Source organism: Esox lucius, chromosome 20, assembly GCF_011004845.1.
Source record: "Esox lucius isolate fEsoLuc1 chromosome 20, fEsoLuc1.pri, whole genome shotgun sequence".
NCBI classification, from domain to species: Eukaryota; Metazoa; Chordata; class Actinopteri; order Esociformes; family Esocidae; genus Esox; species Esox lucius.
Window position 1 is genome coordinate 18635 of NC_047588.1, and position 18137 is coordinate 36771.

The 18137-nt window shown below is 47.5% G+C and overlaps 60 non-coding genes across 60 annotated transcripts; all 60 read left to right on the top strand.

Moving 5' to 3' along the window:
* The first annotated feature begins 4909 nt into the window (after positions 1–4909).
* Positions 4910–5028, top strand: LOC114836181. The gene has a single exon (XR_004575024.1). It is a non-coding gene; the product is annotated as a 5S ribosomal RNA (ribosomal RNA).
* A 103-nt stretch (positions 5029–5131) lies between these two features.
* On the top strand, positions 5132–5250 carry LOC114833681. Its single transcript, XR_003778563.2, has one exon. It is a non-coding gene; the product is annotated as a 5S ribosomal RNA (ribosomal RNA).
* A 103-nt stretch (positions 5251–5353) lies between these two features.
* Positions 5354–5472, top strand: LOC114836115. The gene has a single exon (XR_003779749.2). It is a non-coding gene; the product is annotated as a 5S ribosomal RNA (ribosomal RNA).
* A 103-nt stretch (positions 5473–5575) lies between these two features.
* On the top strand, positions 5576–5694 carry LOC114836187. Its single transcript, XR_004575025.1, has one exon. It is a non-coding gene; the product is annotated as a 5S ribosomal RNA (ribosomal RNA).
* Positions 5695–5797: 103 nt separating this feature from the next.
* Positions 5798–5916, top strand: LOC114836112. Its single transcript, XR_003779746.1, has one exon. It is a non-coding gene; the product is annotated as a 5S ribosomal RNA (ribosomal RNA).
* A 104-nt stretch (positions 5917–6020) lies between these two features.
* Positions 6021–6139, top strand: LOC114836111. Its single transcript, XR_003779745.1, has one exon. It is a non-coding gene; the product is annotated as a 5S ribosomal RNA (ribosomal RNA).
* A 103-nt stretch (positions 6140–6242) lies between these two features.
* Positions 6243–6361, top strand: LOC114836110. The gene has a single exon (XR_003779744.1). It is a non-coding gene; the product is annotated as a 5S ribosomal RNA (ribosomal RNA).
* A 104-nt stretch (positions 6362–6465) lies between these two features.
* LOC114836109 lies at positions 6466–6584 on the top strand. The gene has a single exon (XR_003779743.1). It is a non-coding gene; the product is annotated as a 5S ribosomal RNA (ribosomal RNA).
* Positions 6585–6688: 104 nt separating this feature from the next.
* On the top strand, positions 6689–6807 carry LOC114836172. Its single transcript, XR_004575026.1, has one exon. It is a non-coding gene; the product is annotated as a 5S ribosomal RNA (ribosomal RNA).
* A 103-nt stretch (positions 6808–6910) lies between these two features.
* Positions 6911–7029, top strand: LOC114830186. The gene has a single exon (XR_003777911.2). It is a non-coding gene; the product is annotated as a 5S ribosomal RNA (ribosomal RNA).
* A 103-nt stretch (positions 7030–7132) lies between these two features.
* On the top strand, positions 7133–7251 carry LOC114836142. The gene has a single exon (XR_003779776.2). It is a non-coding gene; the product is annotated as a 5S ribosomal RNA (ribosomal RNA).
* Positions 7252–7355: 104 nt separating this feature from the next.
* On the top strand, positions 7356–7474 carry LOC114836136. The gene has a single exon (XR_003779770.2). It is a non-coding gene; the product is annotated as a 5S ribosomal RNA (ribosomal RNA).
* Positions 7475–7577: 103 nt separating this feature from the next.
* On the top strand, positions 7578–7696 carry LOC114836191. The gene has a single exon (XR_004575027.1). It is a non-coding gene; the product is annotated as a 5S ribosomal RNA (ribosomal RNA).
* Positions 7697–7799: 103 nt separating this feature from the next.
* LOC114836175 lies at positions 7800–7918 on the top strand. The gene has a single exon (XR_004575028.1). It is a non-coding gene; the product is annotated as a 5S ribosomal RNA (ribosomal RNA).
* Positions 7919–8021: 103 nt separating this feature from the next.
* Positions 8022–8140, top strand: LOC114836132. Its single transcript, XR_003779766.2, has one exon. It is a non-coding gene; the product is annotated as a 5S ribosomal RNA (ribosomal RNA).
* Positions 8141–8243: 103 nt separating this feature from the next.
* Positions 8244–8362, top strand: LOC114836168. The gene has a single exon (XR_004575029.1). It is a non-coding gene; the product is annotated as a 5S ribosomal RNA (ribosomal RNA).
* Positions 8363–8465: 103 nt separating this feature from the next.
* Positions 8466–8584, top strand: LOC114836108. Its single transcript, XR_003779742.1, has one exon. It is a non-coding gene; the product is annotated as a 5S ribosomal RNA (ribosomal RNA).
* A 103-nt stretch (positions 8585–8687) lies between these two features.
* LOC114836106 lies at positions 8688–8806 on the top strand. Its single transcript, XR_003779740.1, has one exon. It is a non-coding gene; the product is annotated as a 5S ribosomal RNA (ribosomal RNA).
* A 103-nt stretch (positions 8807–8909) lies between these two features.
* On the top strand, positions 8910–9028 carry LOC114836113. The gene has a single exon (XR_003779747.2). It is a non-coding gene; the product is annotated as a 5S ribosomal RNA (ribosomal RNA).
* Positions 9029–9131: 103 nt separating this feature from the next.
* On the top strand, positions 9132–9250 carry LOC114836133. Its single transcript, XR_003779767.2, has one exon. It is a non-coding gene; the product is annotated as a 5S ribosomal RNA (ribosomal RNA).
* Positions 9251–9353: 103 nt separating this feature from the next.
* On the top strand, positions 9354–9472 carry LOC114836105. The gene has a single exon (XR_003779739.1). It is a non-coding gene; the product is annotated as a 5S ribosomal RNA (ribosomal RNA).
* A 103-nt stretch (positions 9473–9575) lies between these two features.
* LOC114836160 lies at positions 9576–9694 on the top strand. Its single transcript, XR_004575030.1, has one exon. It is a non-coding gene; the product is annotated as a 5S ribosomal RNA (ribosomal RNA).
* Positions 9695–9797: 103 nt separating this feature from the next.
* Positions 9798–9916, top strand: LOC114836130. The gene has a single exon (XR_003779764.2). It is a non-coding gene; the product is annotated as a 5S ribosomal RNA (ribosomal RNA).
* Positions 9917–10019: 103 nt separating this feature from the next.
* LOC114836184 lies at positions 10020–10138 on the top strand. The gene has a single exon (XR_004574952.1). It is a non-coding gene; the product is annotated as a 5S ribosomal RNA (ribosomal RNA).
* Positions 10139–10241: 103 nt separating this feature from the next.
* LOC114836114 lies at positions 10242–10360 on the top strand. Its single transcript, XR_003779748.2, has one exon. It is a non-coding gene; the product is annotated as a 5S ribosomal RNA (ribosomal RNA).
* A 103-nt stretch (positions 10361–10463) lies between these two features.
* On the top strand, positions 10464–10582 carry LOC114836135. The gene has a single exon (XR_003779769.2). It is a non-coding gene; the product is annotated as a 5S ribosomal RNA (ribosomal RNA).
* A 103-nt stretch (positions 10583–10685) lies between these two features.
* On the top strand, positions 10686–10804 carry LOC114836166. The gene has a single exon (XR_004574953.1). It is a non-coding gene; the product is annotated as a 5S ribosomal RNA (ribosomal RNA).
* A 103-nt stretch (positions 10805–10907) lies between these two features.
* Positions 10908–11026, top strand: LOC114836189. Its single transcript, XR_004574954.1, has one exon. It is a non-coding gene; the product is annotated as a 5S ribosomal RNA (ribosomal RNA).
* Positions 11027–11129: 103 nt separating this feature from the next.
* On the top strand, positions 11130–11248 carry LOC114836177. The gene has a single exon (XR_004574955.1). It is a non-coding gene; the product is annotated as a 5S ribosomal RNA (ribosomal RNA).
* Positions 11249–11351: 103 nt separating this feature from the next.
* LOC114836124 lies at positions 11352–11470 on the top strand. Its single transcript, XR_003779758.2, has one exon. It is a non-coding gene; the product is annotated as a 5S ribosomal RNA (ribosomal RNA).
* A 103-nt stretch (positions 11471–11573) lies between these two features.
* LOC114836176 lies at positions 11574–11692 on the top strand. Its single transcript, XR_004574956.1, has one exon. It is a non-coding gene; the product is annotated as a 5S ribosomal RNA (ribosomal RNA).
* A 103-nt stretch (positions 11693–11795) lies between these two features.
* LOC114836122 lies at positions 11796–11914 on the top strand. Its single transcript, XR_003779756.2, has one exon. It is a non-coding gene; the product is annotated as a 5S ribosomal RNA (ribosomal RNA).
* Positions 11915–12017: 103 nt separating this feature from the next.
* Positions 12018–12136, top strand: LOC114836121. Its single transcript, XR_003779755.2, has one exon. It is a non-coding gene; the product is annotated as a 5S ribosomal RNA (ribosomal RNA).
* Positions 12137–12239: 103 nt separating this feature from the next.
* LOC114836128 lies at positions 12240–12358 on the top strand. Its single transcript, XR_003779762.2, has one exon. It is a non-coding gene; the product is annotated as a 5S ribosomal RNA (ribosomal RNA).
* A 103-nt stretch (positions 12359–12461) lies between these two features.
* LOC114836153 lies at positions 12462–12580 on the top strand. The gene has a single exon (XR_003779787.2). It is a non-coding gene; the product is annotated as a 5S ribosomal RNA (ribosomal RNA).
* A 103-nt stretch (positions 12581–12683) lies between these two features.
* LOC114836144 lies at positions 12684–12802 on the top strand. The gene has a single exon (XR_003779778.2). It is a non-coding gene; the product is annotated as a 5S ribosomal RNA (ribosomal RNA).
* A 103-nt stretch (positions 12803–12905) lies between these two features.
* LOC114836127 lies at positions 12906–13024 on the top strand. Its single transcript, XR_003779761.2, has one exon. It is a non-coding gene; the product is annotated as a 5S ribosomal RNA (ribosomal RNA).
* A 103-nt stretch (positions 13025–13127) lies between these two features.
* LOC114836167 lies at positions 13128–13246 on the top strand. The gene has a single exon (XR_004574957.1). It is a non-coding gene; the product is annotated as a 5S ribosomal RNA (ribosomal RNA).
* Positions 13247–13349: 103 nt separating this feature from the next.
* Positions 13350–13468, top strand: LOC114836171. Its single transcript, XR_004574958.1, has one exon. It is a non-coding gene; the product is annotated as a 5S ribosomal RNA (ribosomal RNA).
* Positions 13469–13571: 103 nt separating this feature from the next.
* LOC114836147 lies at positions 13572–13690 on the top strand. The gene has a single exon (XR_003779781.2). It is a non-coding gene; the product is annotated as a 5S ribosomal RNA (ribosomal RNA).
* Positions 13691–13793: 103 nt separating this feature from the next.
* Positions 13794–13912, top strand: LOC114836143. Its single transcript, XR_003779777.2, has one exon. It is a non-coding gene; the product is annotated as a 5S ribosomal RNA (ribosomal RNA).
* Positions 13913–14015: 103 nt separating this feature from the next.
* Positions 14016–14134, top strand: LOC114836149. The gene has a single exon (XR_003779783.2). It is a non-coding gene; the product is annotated as a 5S ribosomal RNA (ribosomal RNA).
* Positions 14135–14237: 103 nt separating this feature from the next.
* LOC114836148 lies at positions 14238–14356 on the top strand. Its single transcript, XR_003779782.2, has one exon. It is a non-coding gene; the product is annotated as a 5S ribosomal RNA (ribosomal RNA).
* Positions 14357–14459: 103 nt separating this feature from the next.
* On the top strand, positions 14460–14578 carry LOC114836170. Its single transcript, XR_004574959.1, has one exon. It is a non-coding gene; the product is annotated as a 5S ribosomal RNA (ribosomal RNA).
* A 103-nt stretch (positions 14579–14681) lies between these two features.
* Positions 14682–14800, top strand: LOC114836169. The gene has a single exon (XR_004574960.1). It is a non-coding gene; the product is annotated as a 5S ribosomal RNA (ribosomal RNA).
* A 103-nt stretch (positions 14801–14903) lies between these two features.
* Positions 14904–15022, top strand: LOC117593525. The gene has a single exon (XR_004574961.1). It is a non-coding gene; the product is annotated as a 5S ribosomal RNA (ribosomal RNA).
* Positions 15023–15125: 103 nt separating this feature from the next.
* Positions 15126–15244, top strand: LOC114836186. Its single transcript, XR_004574962.1, has one exon. It is a non-coding gene; the product is annotated as a 5S ribosomal RNA (ribosomal RNA).
* A 103-nt stretch (positions 15245–15347) lies between these two features.
* Positions 15348–15466, top strand: LOC114836194. Its single transcript, XR_004574963.1, has one exon. It is a non-coding gene; the product is annotated as a 5S ribosomal RNA (ribosomal RNA).
* Positions 15467–15569: 103 nt separating this feature from the next.
* LOC114836104 lies at positions 15570–15688 on the top strand. Its single transcript, XR_003779738.1, has one exon. It is a non-coding gene; the product is annotated as a 5S ribosomal RNA (ribosomal RNA).
* Positions 15689–15791: 103 nt separating this feature from the next.
* On the top strand, positions 15792–15910 carry LOC114836141. The gene has a single exon (XR_003779775.2). It is a non-coding gene; the product is annotated as a 5S ribosomal RNA (ribosomal RNA).
* Positions 15911–16013: 103 nt separating this feature from the next.
* LOC114836190 lies at positions 16014–16132 on the top strand. The gene has a single exon (XR_004574964.1). It is a non-coding gene; the product is annotated as a 5S ribosomal RNA (ribosomal RNA).
* A 103-nt stretch (positions 16133–16235) lies between these two features.
* LOC114836103 lies at positions 16236–16354 on the top strand. Its single transcript, XR_003779737.1, has one exon. It is a non-coding gene; the product is annotated as a 5S ribosomal RNA (ribosomal RNA).
* A 103-nt stretch (positions 16355–16457) lies between these two features.
* LOC114836102 lies at positions 16458–16576 on the top strand. Its single transcript, XR_003779736.1, has one exon. It is a non-coding gene; the product is annotated as a 5S ribosomal RNA (ribosomal RNA).
* Positions 16577–16679: 103 nt separating this feature from the next.
* Positions 16680–16798, top strand: LOC114836101. The gene has a single exon (XR_003779735.1). It is a non-coding gene; the product is annotated as a 5S ribosomal RNA (ribosomal RNA).
* A 103-nt stretch (positions 16799–16901) lies between these two features.
* LOC114836100 lies at positions 16902–17020 on the top strand. The gene has a single exon (XR_003779734.1). It is a non-coding gene; the product is annotated as a 5S ribosomal RNA (ribosomal RNA).
* A 103-nt stretch (positions 17021–17123) lies between these two features.
* On the top strand, positions 17124–17242 carry LOC114836165. Its single transcript, XR_004574965.1, has one exon. It is a non-coding gene; the product is annotated as a 5S ribosomal RNA (ribosomal RNA).
* Positions 17243–17345: 103 nt separating this feature from the next.
* On the top strand, positions 17346–17464 carry LOC114836099. The gene has a single exon (XR_003779733.1). It is a non-coding gene; the product is annotated as a 5S ribosomal RNA (ribosomal RNA).
* A 103-nt stretch (positions 17465–17567) lies between these two features.
* On the top strand, positions 17568–17686 carry LOC114836098. The gene has a single exon (XR_003779732.1). It is a non-coding gene; the product is annotated as a 5S ribosomal RNA (ribosomal RNA).
* A 103-nt stretch (positions 17687–17789) lies between these two features.
* LOC114836097 lies at positions 17790–17908 on the top strand. The gene has a single exon (XR_003779731.1). It is a non-coding gene; the product is annotated as a 5S ribosomal RNA (ribosomal RNA).
* A 103-nt stretch (positions 17909–18011) lies between these two features.
* LOC114836095 lies at positions 18012–18130 on the top strand. The gene has a single exon (XR_003779729.1). It is a non-coding gene; the product is annotated as a 5S ribosomal RNA (ribosomal RNA).
* Positions 18131–18137: the final 7 nt, after the last annotated feature.

Sequence of the window (18137 nt, forward strand, 5' to 3'; positions counted from 1 at the left end):
GACACTGGAAGGCACAGAATATTTTCGTGTCATCCATGACAGGCAGGTGAAGGTGTGTCGGATTTGCATTCAACCTGGACATGTGGTTAGGGAATGTCCAGAGTTTGTGTGTCATCGATGCCATGGTCAGGGTCATTACGCGAGGGAGTGTGGAGCGAACGATGGAAGACGGTGCACCGATTGTGGGGCTAGGGGCGCACAGTGCGGCTGCGGAGCAGGCGAGAGCGAGACTGGCACCGAAGCGCAGGAGCACATCGGCGGTGTAGCGGCTGAAAGTGAGATGGAGGAGTCGAGCGGGGAGACGTGCACGGGTGAGGATGGCCATGGACCTGTAACCAGGGAGGACAACTGCAATGCCCACCGAAGGGGCCCAGTGGAAGAAGAGGTCGGGGCAGAAGAGCACATCGGTGCCAGCCTGAACGAGGTGGTCCCGGAGGAGTGCTGTGGTGACAAGGGAGGGCCTGACCGAGGTGTTGTTGCAGTGCCTGGGGAAGGGTCCTCTGGAGTGGCTGGTAGCGGGATCCTGGGACCATCCTCCGAGGTTCAAGGTGTTCACTGGGCAGTCGGGCAGGCTGGAGGAGGAGCGGAGGCATGGAACGAGTCGGGAGACATAATAACGATGGAGGATGTTGATTTGGTCCGGTCGAAAAGACCAGAGAAATGGAAGACAGTAGCTGCTAAGAAGTCGAGGACACGTCTGGCATGATGTGGTGGTCTAGATTCATTTACCTTATCATGGTTCGTGTGGTCTCTTTTAATGCGAATGGATTGAGAAACATGGACAAATTTGAACTGATGGCGGTCATGCTTCAAGCGGACATTCTGTGCATACAGGAGACACACTGGACAGCTGCTACAATGGACGATGTCAAGGTAAAATGGAATGATTTAATTTTCATTAATAATGGTAGTGAACGAACATGTGGGGTTGCTATATTAGTGAAGAAGGATGTAGTTAAGAATGTTAGGCAGCTATATGCAGATGAGGGGGGTCGACTACTGGTGGTTCAGTTTGATTATCAGGATGTTCAGTATGTATTAGTGAATGTATATGCGCCAAATGTTGAGTCGGATCGTGCTGTGTTTTTTCAAATGCTTAGATCACTGTGTGCAGGGAATTGTATATTTGTGGGTGACTTTAATGTGTGGCTCACGATACTCGATGCACCCAGGGGCTCAATGTTTCGCTCAGATTCATCTAGAACGGTGATGGTGAATGTGATGAAAGTTAAATGTCTGAGTGATGTGTGGCGTGATCAACATCCTAGTAAGAGAGAATTTTCAAGACGACAGGTGGCATTGAACCAGATTAAACAGAGTCGCTTGGATTTCTGCCTGGCCTCTAGGGGGGTGGTAAAATACATAGGTGATGTGAGTTATACATTTAATTCACTAAGTGACCACGCATCACTTGGGTTTAACCTGGGCAGGCCTGTTCACGGTAGAGGGGGGGGGGTCTGGTGTTTGAATGCCAGTTTACTTCAGGAGGGACACTATGTGGAGTTAATTACGGACTGCATACGGGATGGGTTAGTGCATGTTGAGGGGCGGAGCAATATTGGGGAGTGGTGGGAGATGCTGAAGGGGAGAATTAAGAGGTTGTCTATTAAATATGCCAGTAAGAGGAACTTTCTGCTAAAGAGGGAGGGTGAGGAGTTACGCAAGCGGCTTGAGATTGAACTTGAGATGGCAGAAAGTAAAAATGATTATGATGTCACCGGGTTCCTTCATGCTCAGGCTGCAGTCAATGAGTATGAAAGGGTTAGATGTAGGGGTGCTATAGTGAGGAGTAGAGTACAGTATGCATTGGAGGGGGAGAGGTGCACTGCTTTTTTTTTGGGGTTGGAGAAAAAGAAAAATGTTAGGGAATATATTATAGAGCTGGAGAATGGGAAGGGGGAGAAGATCACTGACCTGGTGGGGATTTTGGACACGGTGGAGTGTTTTTACAGAGATTTGTATAGAAGGAAGTGTCCGGATCAGGCATTTATTGGAAAAATGTTGGGTCATGTTAACGTTAGAATATCAAATGGGGAAAGGGCTATGTGTGATGCAGATCTCACGGTCAGAGAGATACGGGAGGCTATTTCCTCATTGAATAATAATAAGAGTCCAGGATCTGATGGGTTGACGGGGGAATTTTATAAAACATTTGCTGACGTTCTGGCGCCTGTGTTATTAGGAGTGTATCAGTATATGGAGCAGAGTAAAGATGTCCCTGAGTCACTGGCCACAGGCCTGATAACCATTTTATATAAAAACAAAGGAAGCAGGGGAAAGCTGGATAACTACAGGCCTTTGAGTCTTTTGAATGTAGATTATAAGATTCTAGCAAAAGTGTTGGGGAATAGAATTACACAGGTGTTGGGGAGTATTATTTCTGAGACACAGACATATAGTGTCCCTGGTAGAAATATTACAGACACTGTCTGTACTTTGAGGGATGTGGTCAGACATATGGCGGGTGAGGGTGGGGTTGTGTTGGGCCTTGATTTGAACAAGGCGTTTGATAGAGTGGAACACGGGTTTTTGATGCAGACACTTCGGTCTTATGGGTTTGGTAGTAGACTGGTAGCTTGGATACAGTTACTGTATGGTTCTGCAATAAGTAGGGTAAAGTGTAATGGGTTGCTCACTGATGCTTTTCCATTGGAACGGTCAGTTAGACAAGGATGCCCTCTGTCGGCAGCATTGTTTTGTATTTCGATGGAGCCACTGGCGTCTCTCATAAAGGGTGATCCTCAGATTAGAGGTATATTACTCCCAGATGGTGATATAAGTGTACTGCACCAGTATGCGGATGACACTACGTGTACAGTCAGGGATGTGGCGAGTGTTAATAGGATTATGGAGGTTTTTGAGATTTATGGGAGAGCATCAGGGGCTATGATAAATGTGGAAAAAACTGAGGTTATGTATGTGGGGCAGGTGGATGAGGTGGGGTGCAGTCACCGTTTTAAAAAGTCTGATGGGTATATTAAGGCACTGGGTTTCTTTTTTGGTGTTGAAGAACAAGGTGCGTGTAACATGACTTGGACAGGTGTGTTGAATAAGATGAAACAACTGTTGACATTTTGGAAGATGAGGAGGTTAAATTTAAAGGGGAGGGTGGTGGTGGTTAACTCCTTGGTGTTGACTAAGTGTGTGTATGTTTTGAGTGCCCTGGACATGCCTGAGTGGGTGCTGAAGGGGATACGTAGTGTGGTTACTGATTTTTTGTGGCAGGGCAAGGGTGCGAGGATATCCTGGTCAACTCTTTCAGCCGGTTATGGGGAGGGGGGTCTACAATTGGTTGATATTGCCACCAAACAGAAGGCGTTACGAATCAAAATGGTACAGAAATATTTATATGGGATTGAGGGGTACGGATGGAAGAGTTTCTTACGATACTACCTGTATAAGTACGGTGGGTGTGATGACAGTGGGTTGCTGATGGCTTGGAAGAAGCCTATGTATGAGAAGGTGCCTAGGTTTTATAGGGAGGTATTTCAGTCATGGGGTGGGCTTCTCCCAAGGATCCAGTATGCATGTACACATAAAGACTTGGTCCTGAATCAGCCTGTATTTTTGAACCCCAGGATTTGCTATAATGATAAGGTGTTGTATAATCCACTTTTTATGAGGGCGGGATTGAGACTCATTAAGGACTTTGTGTATGAGGTGATCCCTGGATTTCTCAGAGCTCAGGCCATTGTGGATGCTGTGACGGAAGTTGATGACACTGTGTGGACAGGCACCATACAGAATGGGTTTGACCGGGTGAAAGAAAGTATTCCAGAAGGGTGGTTATCCATAATTAATAATGATGAGAGGGGAGAAGATTTGTTTGTGTTTCCAGTTCTGTATGTTAAAAGTGGTGATGCAAAACGACCACTGGAGGGAGTTACAACTAAACAGTTGTACAAGTTGTTGCTGGAGGCCAATCATCCTGCTGCTGAAAGAATGTGGGTGCGTATTTTCCCGGGGATGGATCTTTCAAAGTTGTGGAAGAACTTACATTTGTATGGGAATAAAGCTGAGTGTGGGTATAACGATTTCATGATGAGACACAATCGTATATTCACAAAGATAGTGTTGCACCAAATAAATGATGAAATAAAAAGGTGGTGTGATGTCTGTTACTGTGCTCCAGAAACTTTGTTACATTTGTATGTAGAATGCCAGGAACTGGAGGGATTCTACTGCAAGGTCAGACTGATGTTGAATAAAAACTGGAACGGGGTAATGCTGGGGAAGTATGCATGGGACCAACTGTTGTTGTTTGGTGTACCGGATAGTTTTGAGAAAGTGAATGTGTATCTGCTGAATATTGTGTTGAGTTTTGTTAGATATTCAGTCTTTTGTAGGAGAAACTATGCATTTTTCGAAGGGAAGAAGGTGGAGGTGTGGGGGATATTTGTCACACTCTTCAGGAAGCATGTAGACATGTTTGGGTATGATGGGCTGGACAACTTTAATCAATTATTTGTGGAAGGGAATGGGTTAATTTCAAGAGCAGAGGATGGGAAAGTGGTTTATAATTTTTGATATTTATGTTTTGTAAGTCTTACTCCAGTGGGGAGGAGTGTTTGTTTTTTTACTTTATTTGACTTCTTTGATTTGATTGGGGGTAAATTGTTTGCCTGGCAATTTCTGCATTATGTGTAGACAGGATGATGCACTGTAAATATTGTATTATAGCTTTTTGATAATAAAAGAGAAAAAAAAAAGCACGCCCGATCTCGTCTGATCTCGGAAGCTAAGCAGGGTCGGGCCCGGTTAGTACTTGGATGGGAGACCGCCTGGGAATACCAGGTGCTGTAAGCCTTTTTGATTGGGGTCAATTAATTTGTGAAAAAAATCCTGTCAATCATTCTTTTAGGACATGTCCACACACTCTATAAAAGGCCCAAATTCAAACTGCTAATAGGCTTACGGCCACACCTCCCTGAGCACGCCCGATCTCGTCTGATCTCGGAAGCTAAGCAGGGTCGGGCCCGGTTAGTACTTGGATGGGAGACCGCCTGGGAATACCAGGTGCTGTAAGCCTTTTTGATTGGGGTCAATTAATTTGTGAAAAAAATCCTGTCAATCATTCTTTTAGGACATGTCCACACACTCTATAAAAGGCCCAAATTCAAACTGCTAATAGGCTTACGGCCACACCTCCCTGAGCACGCCCGATCTCGTCTGATCTCGGAAGCTAAGCAGGGTCGGGCCCGGTTAGTACTTGGATGGGAGACCGCCTGGGAATACCAGGTGCTGTAAGCCTTTTTGATTGGGGTCAATTAATTTTGGAAAAAAATCCTGTCAATCATTCTTTTAGGACATGTCCACACACTCTATAAAAGGCCCAAATTCAAACTGCTAATAGGCTTACGGCCACACCTCCCTGAGCACGCCCGATCTCGTCTGATCTCGGAAGCTAAGCAGGGTCGGGCCCGGTTAGTACTTGGATGGGAGACCGCCTGGGAATACCAGGTGCTGTAAGCCTTTTTGATTGGGGTCAATTAATTTTGGAAAAAAATCCTGTCAATCATTCTTTTAGGACATGTCCACACACTCTATAAAAGGCCCAAATTCAAACTGCTAATAGGCTTACGGCCACACCTCCCTGAGCACGCCCGATCTCGTCTGATCTCGGAAGCTAAGCAGGGTCGGGCCCGGTTAGTACTTGGATGGGAGACCGCCTGGGAATACCAGGTGCTGTAAGCCTTTTTGATTGGGGTCAATTAATTTTGGAAAAAAATCCTGTCAATCATTCTTTTAGGACATGTCCACACACTCTATAAAAGGCCCAAATTCAAACTGCTAATAGGCTTACGGCCACACCTCCCTGAGCACGCCCGATCTCGTCTGATCTCGGAAGCTAAGCAGGGTCGGGCCCGGTTAGTACTTGGATGGGAGACCGCCTGGGAATACCAGGTGCTGTAAGCCTTTTTGATTGGGGTCAATTAATTTGTGAAAAAAATCCTGTCAATCATTCTTTTAGGACATGTCCACACACTCTATAAAAGGCCCAAATTCAAACTGTCTAATAGGCTTACGGCCACACCTCCCTGAGCACGCCCGATCTCGTCTGATCTCGGAAGCTAAGCAGGGTCGGGCCCGGTTAGTACTTGGATGGGAGACCGCCTGGGAATACCAGGTGCTGTAAGCCTTTTTGATTGGGGTCAATTAATTTGTGAAAAAAATCCTGTCAATCATTCTTTAGGACATGTCCACACACTCTATAAAAGGCCCAAATTCAAACCGTCAAATAGGCTTACGGCCACACCTCCCTGAGCACGCCCGATCTCGTCTGATCTCGGAAGCTAAGCAGGGTCGGGCCCGGTTAGTACTTGGATGGGAGACCGCCTGGGAATACCAGGTGCTGTAAGCCTTTTTGATTGGGGTCAATTAATTTTGGAAAAAAATCCTGTCAATCATTCTTTTAGGACATGTCCACACACTCTATAAAAGGCCCAAATTCAAACTGGCTAATAGGCTTACGGCCACACCTCCCTGAGCACGCCCGATCTCGTCTGATCTCGGAAGCTAAGCAGGGTCGGGCCCGGTTAGTACTTGGATGGGAGACCGCCTGGGAATACCAGGTGCTGTAAGCCTTTTTGATTGGGGTCAATTAATTTTGGAAAAAAATTCCTGTCAATCATTCTTTTAGGACATGTCCACACACTCTATAAAAGGCCCAAATTCAAACTGTCAATAGGCTTACGGCCACACCTCCCTGAGCACGCCCGATCTCGTCTGATCTCGGAAGCTAAGCAGGGTCGGGCCCGGTTAGTACTTGGATGGGAGACCGCCTGGGAATACCAGGTGCTGTAAGCCTTTTTGATTGGGGTCAATTAATTTTGGAAAAAAATCCTGTCAATCATTCTTTTAGGACATGTCCACACACTCTATAAAAGGCCCAAATTCAAACTGTCAATAGGCTTACGGCCACACCTCCCTGAGCACGCCCGATCTCGTCTGATCTCGGAAGCTAAGCAGGGTCGGGCCCGGTTAGTACTTGGATGGGAGACCGCCTGGGAATACCAGGTGCTGTAAGCCTTTTTGATTGGGGTCAATTAATTTTGGAAAAAAATCCTGTCAATCATTCTTTTAGGACATGTCCACACACTCTATAAAAGGCCCAAATTCAAACTGCTAATAGGCTTACGGCCACACCTCCCTGAGCACGCCCGATCTCGTCTGATCTCGGAAGCTAAGCAGGGTCGGGCCCGGTTAGTACTTGGATGGGAGACCGCCTGGGAATACCAGGTGCTGTAAGCCTTTTTGATTGGGGTCAATTAATTTTGGAAAAAAATCCTGTCAATCATTCTTTTAGGACATGTCCACACACTCTATAAAAGGCCCAAATTCAAACTGCTCAATAGGCTTACGGCCACACCTCCCTGAGCACGCCCGATCTCGTCTGATCTCGGAAGCTAAGCAGGGTCGGGCCCGGTTAGTACTTGGATGGGAGACCGCCTGGGAATACCAGGTGCTGTAAGCCTTTTTGATTGGGGTCAATTAATTTTGGAAAAAAATCCTGTCAATCATTCTTTTAGGACATGTCCACACACTCTATAAAAGGCCCAAATTCAAACTGTCAATAGGCTTACGGCCACACCTCCCTGAGCACGCCCGATCTCGTCTGATCTCGGAAGCTAAGCAGGGTCGGGCCCGGTTAGTACTTGGATGGGAGACCGCCTGGGAATACCAGGTGCTGTAAGCCTTTTTGATTGGGGTCAATTAATTTTGGAAAAAAATCCTGTCAATCATTCTTTTAGGACATGTCCACACACTCTATAAAAGGCCCAAATTCAAACTGTCAATAGGCTTACGGCCACACCTCCCTGAGCACGCCCGATCTCGTCTGATCTCGGAAGCTAAGCAGGGTCGGGCCCGGTTAGTACTTGGATGGGAGACCGCCTGGGAATACCAGGTGCTGTAAGCCTTTTTGATTGGGGTCAATTAATTTGTGAAAAAAATCCTGTCAATCATTCTTTTAGGACATGTCCACACACTCTATAAAAGGCCCAAATTCAAACTGTCAATAGGCTTACGGCCACACCTCCCTGAGCACGCCCGATCTCGTCTGATCTCGGAAGCTAAGCAGGGTCGGGCCCGGTTAGTACTTGGATGGGAGACCGCCTGGGAATACCAGGTGCTGTAAGCCTTTTTGATTGGGGTCAATTAATTTGTGAAAAAAATCCTGTCAATCATTCTTTTAGGACATGTCCACACACTCTATAAAAGGCCCAAATTCAAACTGTCAATAGGCTTACGGCCACACCTCCCTGAGCACGCCCGATCTCGTCTGATCTCGGAAGCTAAGCAGGGTCGGGCCCGGTTAGTACTTGGATGGGAGACCGCCTGGGAATACCAGGTGCTGTAAGCCTTTTTGATTGGGGTCAATTAATTTTGGAAAAAAATCCTGTCAATCATTCTTTTAGGACATGTCCACACACTCTATAAAAGGCCCAAATTCAAACTGTCAATAGGCTTACGGCCACACCTCCCTGAGCACGCCCGATCTCGTCTGATCTCGGAAGCTAAGCAGGGTCGGGCCCGGTTAGTACTTGGATGGGAGACCGCCTGGGAATACCAGGTGCTGTAAGCCTTTTTGATTGGGGTCAATTAATTTGTGAAAAAAATCCTGTCAATCATTCTTTTAGGACATGTCCACACACTCTATAAAAGGCCCAAATTCAAACTGTCAATAGGCTTACGGCCACACCTCCCTGAGCACGCCCGATCTCGTCTGATCTCGGAAGCTAAGCAGGGTCGGGCCCGGTTAGTACTTGGATGGGAGACCGCCTGGGAATACCAGGTGCTGTAAGCCTTTTTGATTGGGGTCAATTAATTTGTGAAAAAAATCCTGTCAATCATTCTTTTAGGACATGTCCACACACTCTATAAAAGGCCCAAATTCAAACTGTCAATAGGCTTACGGCCACACCTCCCTGAGCACGCCCGATCTCGTCTGATCTCGGAAGCTAAGCAGGGTCGGGCCCGGTTAGTACTTGGATGGGAGACCGCCTGGGAATACCAGGTGCTGTAAGCCTTTTTGATTGGGGTCAATTAATTTTGGAAAAAAATCCTGTCAATCATTCTTTTAGGACATGTCCACACACTCTATAAAAGGCCCAAATTCAAACTGTCAATAGGCTTACGGCCACACCTCCCTGAGCACGCCCGATCTCGTCTGATCTCGGAAGCTAAGCAGGGTCGGGCCCGGTTAGTACTTGGATGGGAGACCGCCTGGGAATACCAGGTGCTGTAAGCCTTTTTGATTGGGGTCAATTAATTTGTGAAAAAAATCCTGTCAATCATTCTTTTAGGACATGTCCACACACTCTATAAAAGGCCCAAATTCAAACTGTCAATAGGCTTACGGCCACACCTCCCTGAGCACGCCCGATCTCGTCTGATCTCGGAAGCTAAGCAGGGTCGGGCCCGGTTAGTACTTGGATGGGAGACCGCCTGGGAATACCAGGTGCTGTAAGCCTTTTTGATTGGGGTCAATTAATTTGTGAAAAAAATCCTGTCAATCATTCTTTTAGGACATGTCCACACACTCTATAAAAGGCCCAAATTCAAACTGTCAATAGGCTTACGGCCACACCTCCCTGAGCACGCCCGATCTCGTCTGATCTCGGAAGCTAAGCAGGGTCGGGCCCGGTTAGTACTTGGATGGGAGACCGCCTGGGAATACCAGGTGCTGTAAGCCTTTTTGATTGGGGTCAATTAATTTTGGAAAAAAATCCTGTCAATCATTCTTTTAGGACATGTCCACACACTCTATAAAAGGCCCAAATTCAAACTGTCAATAGGCTTACGGCCACACCTCCCTGAGCACGCCCGATCTCGTCTGATCTCGGAAGCTAAGCAGGGTCGGGCCCGGTTAGTACTTGGATGGGAGACCGCCTGGGAATACCAGGTGCTGTAAGCCTTTTTGATTGGGGTCAATTAATTTGTGAAAAAAATCCTGTCAATCATTCTTTTAGGACATGTCCACACACTCTATAAAAGGCCCAAATTCAAACTGTCAATAGGCTTACGGCCACACCTCCCTGAGCACGCCCGATCTCGTCTGATCTCGGAAGCTAAGCAGGGTCGGGCCCGGTTAGTACTTGGATGGGAGACCGCCTGGGAATACCAGGTGCTGTAAGCCTTTTTGATTGGGGTCAATTAATTTTGGAAAAAAATCCTGTCAATCATTCTTTTAGGACATGTCCACACACTCTATAAAAGGCCCAAATTCAAACTGTCAATAGGCTTACGGCCACACCTCCCTGAGCACGCCCGATCTCGTCTGATCTCGGAAGCTAAGCAGGGTCGGGCCCGGTTAGTACTTGGATGGGAGACCGCCTGGGAATACCAGGTGCTGTAAGCCTTTTTGATTGGGGTCAATTAATTTTGGAAAAAAATCCTGTCAATCATTCTTTTAGGACATGTCCACACACTCTATAAAAGGCCCAAATTCAAACTGTCAATAGGCTTACGGCCACACCTCCCTGAGCACGCCCGATCTCGTCTGATCTCGGAAGCTAAGCAGGGTCGGGCCCGGTTAGTACTTGGATGGGAGACCGCCTGGGAATACCAGGTGCTGTAAGCCTTTTTGATTGGGGTCAATTAATTTGTGAAAAAAATCCTGTCAATCATTCTTTTAGGACATGTCCACACACTCTATAAAAGGCCCAAATTCAAACTGTCAATAGGCTTACGGCCACACCTCCCTGAGCACGCCCGATCTCGTCTGATCTCGGAAGCTAAGCAGGGTCGGGCCCGGTTAGTACTTGGATGGGAGACCGCCTGGGAATACCAGGTGCTGTAAGCCTTTTTGATTGGGGTCAATTAATTTGTGAAAAAAATCCTGTCAATCATTCTTTTAGGACATGTCCACACACTCTATAAAAGGCCCAAATTCAAACTGTCAATAGGCTTACGGCCACACCTCCCTGAGCACGCCCGATCTCGTCTGATCTCGGAAGCTAAGCAGGGTCGGGCCCGGTTAGTACTTGGATGGGAGACCGCCTGGGAATACCAGGTGCTGTAAGCCTTTTTGATTGGGGTCAATTAATTTGTGAAAAAAATCCTGTCAATCATTCTTTTAGGACATGTCCACACACTCTATAAAAGGCCCAAATTCAAACTGTCAATAGGCTTACGGCCACACCTCCCTGAGCACGCCCGATCTCGTCTGATCTCGGAAGCTAAGCAGGGTCGGGCCCGGTTAGTACTTGGATGGGAGACCGCCTGGGAATACCAGGTGCTGTAAGCCTTTTTGATTGGGGTCAATTAATTTGTGAAAAAAATCCTGTCAATCATTCTTTTAGGACATGTCCACACACTCTATAAAAGGCCCAAATTCAAACTGTCAATAGGCTTACGGCCACACCTCCCTGAGCACGCCCGATCTCGTCTGATCTCGGAAGCTAAGCAGGGTCGGGCCCGGTTAGTACTTGGATGGGAGACCGCCTGGGAATACCAGGTGCTGTAAGCCTTTTTGATTGGGGTCAATTAATTTGTGAAAAAAATCCTGTCAATCATTCTTTTAGGACATGTCCACACACTCTATAAAAGGCCCAAATTCAAACTGTCAATAGGCTTACGGCCACACCTCCCTGAGCACGCCCGATCTCGTCTGATCTCGGAAGCTAAGCAGGGTCGGGCCCGGTTAGTACTTGGATGGGAGACCGCCTGGGAATACCAGGTGCTGTAAGCCTTTTTGATTGGGGTCAATTAATTTGTGAAAAAAATCCTGTCAATCATTCTTTTAGGACATGTCCACACACTCTATAAAAGGCCCAAATTCAAACTGTCAATAGGCTTACGGCCACACCTCCCTGAGCACGCCCGATCTCGTCTGATCTCGGAAGCTAAGCAGGGTCGGGCCCGGTTAGTACTTGGATGGGAGACCGCCTGGGAATACCAGGTGCTGTAAGCCTTTTTGATTGGGGTCAATTAATTTGTGAAAAAAATCCTGTCAATCATTCTTTTAGGACATGTCCACACACTCTATAAAAGGCCCAAATTCAAACTGTCAATAGGCTTACGGCCACACCTCCCTGAGCACGCCCGATCTCGTCTGATCTCGGAAGCTAAGCAGGGTCGGGCCCGGTTAGTACTTGGATGGGAGACCGCCTGGGAATACCAGGTGCTGTAAGCCTTTTTGATTGGGGTCAATTAATTTGTGAAAAAAATCCTGTCAATCATTCTTTTAGGACATGTCCACACACTCTATAAAAGGCCCAAATTCAAACTGTCAATAGGCTTACGGCCACACCTCCCTGAGCACGCCCGATCTCGTCTGATCTCGGAAGCTAAGCAGGGTCGGGCCCGGTTAGTACTTGGATGGGAGACCGCCTGGGAATACCAGGTGCTGTAAGCCTTTTTGATTGGGGTCAATTAATTTGTGAAAAAAATCCTGTCAATCATTCTTTTAGGACATGTCCACACACTCTATAAAAGGCCCAAATTCAAACTGTCAATAGGCTTACGGCCACACCTCCCTGAGCACGCCCGATCTCGTCTGATCTCGGAAGCTAAGCAGGGTCGGGCCCGGTTAGTACTTGGATGGGAGACCGCCTGGGAATACCAGGTGCTGTAAGCCTTTTTGATTGGGGTCAATTAATTTGTGAAAAAAATCCTGTCAATCATTCTTTTAGGACATGTCCACACACTCTATAAAAGGCCCAAATTCAAACTGTCAATAGGCTTACGGCCACACCTCCCTGAGCACGCCCGATCTCGTCTGATCTCGGAAGCTAAGCAGGGTCGGGCCCGGTTAGTACTTGGATGGGAGACCGCCTGGGAATACCAGGTGCTGTAAGCCTTTTTGATTGGGGTCAATTAATTTGTGAAAAAAATCCTGTCAATCATTCTTTTAGGACATGTCCACACACTCTATAAAAGGCCCAAATTCAAACTGTCAATAGGCTTACGGCCACACCTCCCTGAGCACGCCCGATCTCGTCTGATCTCGGAAGCTAAGCAGGGTCGGGCCCGGTTAGTACTTGGATGGGAGACCGCCTGGGAATACCAGGTGCTGTAAGCCTTTTTGATTGGGGTCAATTAATTTGTGAAAAAAATCCTGTCAATCATTCTTTTAGGACATGTCCACACACTCTATAAAAGGCCCAAATTCAAACTGTCAATAGGCTTACGGCCACACCTCCCTGAGCACGCCCGATCTCGTCTGATCTCGGAAGCTAAGCAGGGTCGGGCCCGGTTAGTACTTGGATGGGAGACCGCCTGGGAATACCAGGTGCTGTAAGCCTTTTTGATTGGGGTCAATTAATTTGTGAAAAAAATCCTGTCAATCATTCTTTTAGGACATGTCCACACACTCTATAAAAGGCCCAAATTCAAACTGTCAATAGGCTTACGGCCACACCTCCCTGAGCACGCCCGATCTCGTCTGATCTCGGAAGCTAAGCAGGGTCGGGCCCGGTTAGTACTTGGATGGGAGACCGCCTGGGAATACCAGGTGCTGTAAGCCTTTTTGATTGGGGTCAATTAATTTGTGAAAAAAATCCTGTCAATCATTCTTTTAGGACATGTCCACACACTCTATAAAAGGCCCAAATTCAAACTGTCAATAGGCTTACGGCCACACCTCCCTGAGCACGCCCGATCTCGTCTGATCTCGGAAGCTAAGCAGGGTCGGGCCCGGTTAGTACTTGGATGGGAGACCGCCTGGGAATACCAGGTGCTGTAAGCCTTTTTGATTGGGGTCAATTAATTTGTGAAAAAAATCCTGTCAATCATTCTTTTAGGACATGTCCACACACTCTATAAAAGGCCCAAATTCAAACTGTCAATAGGCTTACGGCCACACCTCCCTGAGCACGCCCGATCTCGTCTGATCTCGGAAGCTAAGCAGGGTCGGGCCCGGTTAGTACTTGGATGGGAGACCGCCTGGGAATACCAGGTGCTGTAAGCCTTTTTGATTGGGGTCAATTAATTTGTGAAAAAAATCCTGTCAATCATTCTTTTAGGACATGTCCACACACTCTATAAAAGGCCCAAATTCAAACTGTCAATAGGCTTACGGCCACACCTCCCTGAGCACGCCCGATCTCGTCTGATCTCGGAAGCTAAGCAGGGTCGGGCCCGGTTAGTACTTGGATGGGAGACCGCCTGGGAATACCAGGTGCTGTAAGCCTTTTTGATTGGGGTCAATTAATTTGTGAAAAAAATCCTGTCAATCATTCTTTTAGGACATGTCCACACACTCTATAAAAGGCCCAAATTCAAACTGTCAATAGGCTTACGGCCACACCTCCCTGAGCACGCCCGATCTCGTCTGATCTCGGAAGCTAAGCAGGGTCGGGCCCGGTTAGTACTTGGATGGGAGACCGCCTGGGAATACCAGGTGCTGTAAGCCTTTTTGATTGGGGTCAATTAATTTGTGAAAAAAATCCTGTCAATCATTCTTTTAGGACATGTCCACACACTCTATAAAAGGCCCAAATTCAAACTGTCAATAGGCTTACGGCCACACCTCCCTGAGCACGCCCGATCTCGTCTGATCTCGGAAGCTAAGCAGGGTCGGGCCCGGTTAGTACTTGGATGGGAGACCGCCTGGGAATACCAGGTGCTGTAAGCCTTTTTGATTGGGGTCAATTAATTTGTGAAAAAAATCCTGTCAATCATTCTTTTAGGACATGTCCACACACTCTATAAAAGGCCCAAATTCAAACTGTCAATAGGCTTACGGCCACACCTCCCTGAGCACGCCCGATCTCGTCTGATCTCGGAAGCTAAGCAGGGTCGGGCCCGGTTAGTACTTGGATGGGAGACCGCCTGGGAATACCAGGTGCTGTAAGCCTTTTTGATTGGGGTCAATTAATTTGTGAAAAAAATCCTGTCAATCATTCTTTTAGGACATGTCCACACACTCTATAAAAGGCCCAAATTCAAACTGTCAATAGGCTTACGGCCACACCTCCCTGAGCACGCCCGATCTCGTCTGATCTCGGAAGCTAAGCAGGGTCGGGCCCGGTTAGTACTTGGATGGGAGACCGCCTGGGAATACCAGGTGCTGTAAGCCTTTTTGATTGGGGTCAATTAATTTGTGAAAAAAATCCTGTCAATCATTCTTTTAGGACATGTCCACACACTCTATAAAAGGCCCAAATTCAAACTGTCAATAGGCTTACGGCCACACCTCCCTGAGCACGCCCGATCTCGTCTGATCTCGGAAGCTAAGCAGGGTCGGGCCCGGTTAGTACTTGGATGGGAGACCGCCTGGGAATACCAGGTGCTGTAAGCCTTTTTGATTGGGGTCAATTAATTTGTGAAAAAAATCCTGTCAATCATTCTTTTAGGACATGTCCACACACTCTATAAAAGGCCCAAATTCAAACTGTCAATAGGCTTACGGCCACACCTCCCTGAGCACGCCCGATCTCGTCTGATCTCGGAAGCTAAGCAGGGTCGGGCCCGGTTAGTACTTGGATGGGAGACCGCCTGGGAATACCAGGTGCTGTAAGCCTTTTTGATTGGGGTCAATTAATTTGTGAAAAAAATCCTGTCAATCATTCTTTTAGGACATGTCCACACACTCTATAAAAGGCCCAAATTCAAACTGTCAATAGGCTTACGGCCACACCTCCCTGAGCACGCCCGATCTCGTCTGATCTCGGAAGCTAAGCAGGGTCGGGCCCGGTTAGTACTTGGATGGGAGACCGCCTGGGAATACCAGGTGCTGTAAGCCTTTTTGATTGGGGTCAATTAATTTGTGAAAAAAATCCTGTCAATCATTCTTTTAGGACATGTCCACACACTCTATAAAAGGCCCAAATTCAAACTGTCAATAGGCTTACGGCCACACCTCCCTGAGCACGCCCGATCTCGTCTGATCTCGGAAGCTAAGCAGGGTCGGGCCCGGTTAGTACTTGGATGGGAGACCGCCTGGGAATACCAGGTGCTGTAAGCCTTTTTGATTGGGGTCAATTAATTTGTGAAAAAAATCCTGTCAATCATTCTTTTAGGACATGTCCACACACTCTATAAAAGGCCCAAATTCAAACTGTCAATAGGCTTACGGCCACACCTCCCTGAGCACGCCCGATCTCGTCTGATCTCGGAAGCTAAGCAGGGTCGGGCCCGGTTAGTACTTGGATGGGAGACCGCCTGGGAATACCAGGTGCTGTAAGCCTTTTTGATTGGGGTCAATTAATTTGTGAAAAAAATCCTGTCAATCATTCTTTTAGGACATGTCCACACACTCTATAAAAGGCCCAAATTCAAACTGTCAATAGGCTTACGGCCACACCTCCCTGAGCACGCCCGATCTCGTCTGATCTCGGAAGCTAAGCAGGGTCGGGCCCGGTTAGTACTTGGATGGGAGACCGCCTGGGAATACCAGGTGCTGTAAGCCTTTTTGATTGGGGTCAATTAATTTGTGAAAAAAATCCTGTCAATCATTCTTTTAGGACATGTCCACACACTCTATAAAAGGCCCAAATTCAAACTGTCAATAGGCTTACGGCCACACCTCCCTGAGCACGCCCGATCTCGTCTGATCTCGGAAGCTAAGCAGGGTCGGGCCCGGTTAGTACTTGGATGGGAGACCGCCTGGGAATACCAGGTGCTGTAAGCCTTTTTGATTGGGGTCAATTAATTTGTGAAAAAAATCCTGTCAATCATTCTTTTAGGACATGTCCACACACTCTATAAAAGGCCCAAATTCAAACTGTCAATAGGCTTACGGCCACACCTCCCTGAGCACGCCCGATCTCGTCTGATCTCGGAAGCTAAGCAGGGTCGGGCCCGGTTAGTACTTGGATGGGAGACCGCCTGGGAATACCAGGTGCTGTAAGCCTTTTTGATTGGGGTCAATTAATTTGTGAAAAAAATCCTGTCAATCATTCTTTTAGGACATGTCCACACACTCTATAAAAGGCCCAAATTCAAACTGTCAATAGGCTTACGGCCACACCTCCCTGAGCACGCCCGATCTCGTCTGATCTCGGAAGCTAAGCAGGGTCGGGCCCGGTTAGTACTTGGATGGGAGACCGCCTGGGAATACCAGGTGCTGTAAGCCTTTTTGATTGGGGTCAATTAATTTGTGAAAAAAATCCTGTCAATCATTCTTTTAGGACATGTCCACACACTCTATAAAAGGCCCAAATTCAAACTGTCAATAGGCTTACGGCCACACCTCCCTGAGCACGCCCGATCTCGTCTGATCTCGGAAGCTAAGCAGGGTCGGGCCCGGTTAGTACTTGGATGGGAGACCGCCTGGGAATACCAGGTGCTGTAAGCCTTTTTGATTGGGGTCAATTAATTTGTGAAAAAAATCCTGTCAATCATTCTTTTAGGACATGTCCACACACTCTATAAAAGGCCCAAATTCAAACTGTCAATAGGCTTACGGCCACACCTCCCTGAGCACGCCCGATCTCGTCTGATCTCGGAAGCTAAGCAGGGTCGGGCCCGGTTAGTACTTGGATGGGAGACCGCCTGGGAATACCAGGTGCTGTAAGCCTTTTTGATTGGGGTCAATTAATTTGTGAAAAAAATCCTGTCAATCATTCTTTTAGGACATGTCCACACACTCTATAAAAGGCCCAAATTCAAACTGTCAATAGGCTTACGGCCACACCTCCCTGAGCACGCCCGATCTCGTCTGATCTCGGAAGCTAAGCAGGGTCGGGCCCGGTTAGTACTTGGATGGGAGACCGCCTGGGAATACCAGGTGCTGTAAGCCTTTTTGATTGGGGTCAATTAATTTGTGAAAAAAATCCTGTCAATCATTCTTTTAGGACATGTCCACACACTCTATAAAAGGCCCAAATTCAAACTGTCAATAGGCTTACGGCCACACCTCCCTGAGCACGCCCGATCTCGTCTGATCTCGGAAGCTAAGCAGGGTCGGGCCCGGTTAGTACTTGGATGGGAGACCGCCTGGGAATACCAGGTGCTGTAAGCCTTTTTGATTGGGGTCAATTAATTTGTGAAAAAAATCCTGTCAATCATTCTTTTAGGACATGTCCACACACTCTATAAAAGGCCCAAATTCAAACTGTCAATAGGCTTACGGCCACACCTCCCTGAGCACGCCCGATCTCGTCTGATCTCGGAAGCTAAGCAGGGTCGGGCCCGGTTAGTACTTGGATGGGAGACCGCCTGGGAATACCAGGTGCTGTAAGCCTTTTTGA